Source organism: Apaloderma vittatum, unplaced genomic scaffold (assembly GCF_000703405.1).
Source record: "Apaloderma vittatum isolate BGI_N311 unplaced genomic scaffold, ASM70340v1 scaffold43682, whole genome shotgun sequence".
Taxonomy (NCBI): Eukaryota; Metazoa; Chordata; class Aves; order Trogoniformes; family Trogonidae; genus Apaloderma; species Apaloderma vittatum.
Window position 1 is genome coordinate 2,301 of NW_009702797.1, and position 5,321 is coordinate 7,621.

Sequence of the window (5,321 nt, forward strand, 5' to 3'; positions counted from 1 at the left end):
GGATGGTGCAGAAAAGAACCAGCTTAGAGGGTTGGGTCCTAGCTCTGTCCCAGAAACAGGGCTCAGGCTGGGAGATTAAAGGCAGTGAGCCAGGCTCATTTAAGAGGGACCCCAGCCTTCTGCTGCTGGTGACCTGGGAAGGCAGCACCTTTCCCAGAAACCTTCTCCTCCAGGATTAACAGGGCTTGCCAGAGCAAAGCCCAGGCTTATTCCCAGCTCGGCGAGATCTGTCCTCACTGGCAACGGGGGTGGGGCAACTGGGTCAGACACTCTGAAGGATCCCAAGGGAAACCCCTGTGGGATGCTGCTCCCACACTGGGCTGCTTGCAGAGCCTCCCTGGAGACAGCTTTGATGGGGAGGGCGCAGAATCCAGCCTTTTAGTAAAGACCAGAGAGAAGTTTGCAGCCACAAAGTCCATGGGTTTATCCCATCCTTCCCTGCATCCCTCCCTCCTGCCATCCAGTGCTCTTGCAAAGAGGCAAAATAGGTATTTGTATATCATGTGTATGTATATGTATCAGAAATTCAAGATAAAGAAAAAAACAGCTGCCAGACCTGTGGTCCAACTCTGGCTTCCAGCAAACTGCCCCACTGAAGGACCACAGAGCCCATTAAAGCTGCAACAGGTTAAATACTGCCTGACTTGCTGCCCCAGGGGAGCACCAGAGAGAGCAGGGGATGCTCCCAGGTGGGGTCTGGTAGAGAAGGTCCTCTCCCAGCCCAGTCCTACGGAGTTCAGTGACAGCCCCATGCACAGCAGCTCCCAGAGTAGTGGCTTGGCAGAGGAATCCAACTGCTGGAGAGGTTTCCAGCCAGCCCCAGCCTGGGGAAACCAGCAGCATTCCAGACCAGAGAGTGGAAGGGCAGGAAGGATGAGCTGCACATGTAAATGTGGCAGCTTGTGGGTGCTCCAGTCCCGGGGCATCGCCATCCCCAGCACCTCATTCTCATCTATCCCATCCCAGGGTGAGGAGGACTGACTGTTCCTGCCTCACCTCTGACCCCCTGCGCATCAGTTTAACCCGCACGTCACATCATGCATCCCTCCCACTCCGGGCATCCCCAGCAGCAGCCATCACGCCCAGGCCCCGGGTGTGTGGGGACAGTGCGAATAAATCGGGCGGCAGCGAGGATGCTCCTGCGGCCAGAGCTTGGGGAGGCTGTTCGGGAGAGCCCTCTGACACGGGCACGGCTTAGCGGGATTAGTGAGCAGACGGACGTGACTGTGAGGCGGTCACCCGGTGCTAATTAAGGAAGGGATATGTTTAGGCACCAGGTTATCCCTGCGTTTCACTTGGTTTTAGTTCCCAGGCTGCCATGCCGGGTGGCACATGGGGAAGGGCAGGGCCACAGGGCAGGATGGATCCATCCTCAGGCAGTGCTCCCCATCAAGGGCTGGAGGCGTGGGGGGGACTGTAGCCCTGTGTCCTGTCCAGATCTGAGCTCCCATAGGAAAGAAACCTCTAGCTCCACTGGCACTAAAGGAGGAGGAAGCATTTTTATTATTTTTTTTTTTAGCCCAGAAAGGAAGAAAAATGGATTTCAGGGAGTGACAGGAGAATCCCTGCCCAAGCCCTGTCCTGAGTCCACCCACAAGCATCTGCCCTGACCCTCGCTCAGGTTGAAAATATCCCTTTTTTGGCATCACCCAGCACAAAGTGCTCCTTGTGCAGGGTGGAGGCAGCTACCCCATCCCTTGGTGACTTGTACCTCTGCAGTGACAGTGGCCTGGCAGCAACGCTACCAGTCCCCGTCCCTTCCCTTGTCCCCCTGCTGCCCCTCAGTACAGCAGGACCATGTCCCCCAGACGTGAGTGAGCCCCCTGAGAAGGAGCAGCTAAGACAGGGCCCAGCACTCCCTGCAGCCCTTGTGCCCCTCAGGCCAGAATGGCCGGGTGCTCCCTCTCACGTCCCCTTTTGCTACATTCTCACAAGGATTCTGGGATTTGATTTTTGGGGGGGAGGAGGATGTGAGGTTTTTTCCTTTTCCAAAATGAATTATTGATCAGGCCACTGCTAAGCTTTTCCCCCACTGCTGGGTGGGGGAGTAAATCAAAATACCAGCATAATTAATGACACGGGGAGTTGAAACCCATCCGAAAGCTGAGCTGCTCTGGCTGGCCTGGGAGGAGCTTCCCAGCAGTGGGGACGTTGCACCTGGGATGACTTTTGCAGGAAAATATTTTTGGGGACAGGCAGCAAACACAAAATAAAGAGGTTCTGGTGAGTGAGCATCTCCCTCCCCCTCCAAAGGGCCATGTGCAGGCTGACGCTGGCAGTTGTGCCGGTGCATTTCCCGTCAGATCCCAGCCCCGTCCTCCCAGGGTCAGCCCTTGATAAACCTGGGAAGTGGTGTCTGTTTTGGAGCAGCACCCCCGAAATGCAGCTGCAGTCCCTGCCATGAGCCAAGCACAAGGACTAAGATGTCTCCATGTCCCCAGGGCTCATCACCAGCTCCAAGCCTCGCTGCTGCCATGAGGTTCCCGGCCACCACGGAGCTGAGCAGCATCCAGGGGTGGCCCATCAGGTGAAGCCTCTCCCCAAGTAGCAAGGCTGGGTGGGTGGTACTATCACTCAATCAATTTCAAATGGGAAAAACACCCCCAATTCGATTATTTACATCCCTTGACTCAAGGAGCAGGTGCCCGAGGAGAGTGGCCGGGCCCCAACGGGGCTGTGGGCTCCCATCGCCTGGGCCAGGGCTTGTGCTGGTTCCCTGCTGCCCGTCAGAATTAGCCAACGCGTTTGAGCGGGTTTTACGATAATCATCAAATAACTGTTTCATTGACAGCACGTCAGGCTGAGAAGACTAACCAAGCCCTCGTTTGCTGATTGCTAATTAACTTAACATTCCTAATCCCTCATTAACAACTATGAAGTAAGCTCTGAAATATGAGGTCAGCCCTAATCGGCATTTAAAATATAAAGCCCAGTGGCACGTGAGGCAGGTGGGAGAGGGGGGACAGCTGAGGCCAGCCTTGAGGGCTTCCGTGGTTGTGGGGGACAAGGCTACGCAGGGCAGAGCCAGAGGTGAAGGGTTAAACCCGACGGGGCCACATACACCTGCTCATCATCCCAAACCTCAGCTCCCCCCATCCAACCCTCAGTGCGCATCCTGGCTCCAGGCACAGGCAGTGGCATTTGGGGTGACAGCACGAGATGCCTCAGGTCCCTCTCAAGTCCCAGTTCGTGCTGTGTGGGGCTGGGCCTCACCCCCCGGGGGTCACAGCATCCCTCTGCCACACTGAAAACTCCCACTTTGTCCTCTGCAACCAGGTTTTCCTTTTCCCTGCTGGAAAGCCCCAGACAGGCCATTCCAAAGAAAGGGACCCTCAGGTCCCCTGGGACAGGCAGCAGGAGGGACAGAGGAGCAATCAGCCACCCACCATAAATACTGTCAGCAATTAGCATCAAAAAGGGGCTTTCCGAAGGGGAGGGGGGTGACGGGTTTTAATGGGACTCTGCCTGGGCTCTTGCGCACGCTCTGGTCCCGGGGGAAGGAGTCAAATCTCAGCGTCAGCAGCAGCGAGCGGTGCCGAAGCGCGCTGAGCTGCCCCCACGCATGTCGTCATCCAGGAGGAAAACGGCCTTTTTTGTTGCAGCTTAATCCCCTGGGAGAATAAACTGCTGTGGACTAGGAGCAATTCATTTCTGACTGGGGGAGCCGTTACAGGAAGACTGCAGGCTTTAAACTTAACCCTGATTAAACTTCAGCTAGGAAGTCTTAAAACAAGAGAAAACCCTGGATGTTGCCATGAAGATGTCATCTGAAAAGCCCCTGTTGCCACATCCCTGCTTGTCTCCAAGAAGCGGGATCGTGCTGCCCCTCTCCACGTGGGCAGGACTATCGCTCTTATGAACCAACGTCAGCAATGACGACCAGCGGCGCGGCGAGAGGCTGCCGGCAGAGGCACTGCAAATCTCCCGTGGACTGGGCTCTGCTTCGCCCACGGTTTCTGCTTGGCAGCTTCTTTGGAGCACGGAGACGCGGGATATTTTGAGCATCCTCGGCAGCAGCAAATGAGGCCGAGTCCAATCCCCCAGGCATCAGCATCTCCCCAGCTCTGTATTTCCAAGGACAGGAATAAGACTTTGAAAGCTTTTCCAAGTGGAAAGGGCTCACCTGCACGTCAAAAGCAAAGGGCTGTTTCTGGAAAGGTTTTGGGTCATGTATTATCAAGACAACCTGACTAACTGGGTGCACACGAGGGCTACGTAGCTCCTGCTCCCTCTTGCCCTTTGGCAAATCCAAGCCGATGGCGTATCTGTGCCACTGCCCCTTGGATCTTATTGTGCACGCAATTCACACCCCATCAGCTACTGTGGTCACTGTGGTCAGTCCCATCCTCCCTTTGTCTTGCTGGTTTCTTCTGTTGTTCATCTAAACTTCACGTTTTACATGTTTTTACCCCTTCAGTAAGGACTGGCCATTAGGACCCTGCAATAGCAGGAGCACAGGACACTGCAGACTTAAGGGACTCTTGGTAGAGGATGGTAAATTCTGGGCTTGAGTTTCAGAGTGGAAAGATTTGGCTTATCCGTGTATCTGGCCCACGGAGCAGAAAATCCCCAAGAGCCTGGCAGATTTATTCCCACAGCCCTGACACCCAGACTCTCTGCAGGCTATTTTCTGCCCCACCAAGCAGCCGGTTGAGCCTGAGCACTGAGGCACAGGCACGCTTGGCACTGCAGGGATCGCAAACAAGACACACACACGAGTTTGAATTTATGTAAAAAAAAAAAAAAAAATTATTTATTTTCGGAGGAGGATCTGAACATCGACATGCAGGTACAACATGAATAAAAATTATTGCACCGCTATTATGTGGCAATTGTTCAAGTTTCTAAAAACACAGAAATTCCACACGTTCTCTTATCTAGCTAAGTGCTGAGTGACGCAGCTCGGCGGAGCCCAGCTCAGGAGATGCTCTCACAGCCGCCTGGATATGGTAATCGAACACAACGTAAACACACACTTCTGTCAAATCTTCTACTAGAAGTACAGAATTATCCTTCACATCCAGTAAGAGAAAACCAGAGAAAGACTTTATCCTCCCCTCTTTGGGAAAAAAAAAAAAATAAAATAATTAAAATACTCCAAATCACACCTTAATGCAAGTGTGTTAACCAAAACCACTGGTCACTCCTACCCCTTCCCCAGCAAGCGCTCTTTAGTATATTAGCAGCCAAAGGCCTCTGACATTCGGACCCAGGAGTGGCCGTTACAATGCTAAAGTCTAATATTTACAATAAATATCATCCATTTCTCTTAGTTTGCAACAGTAAGAGACAAAGGGGAAAATAACACTGAAGCGAGGCAC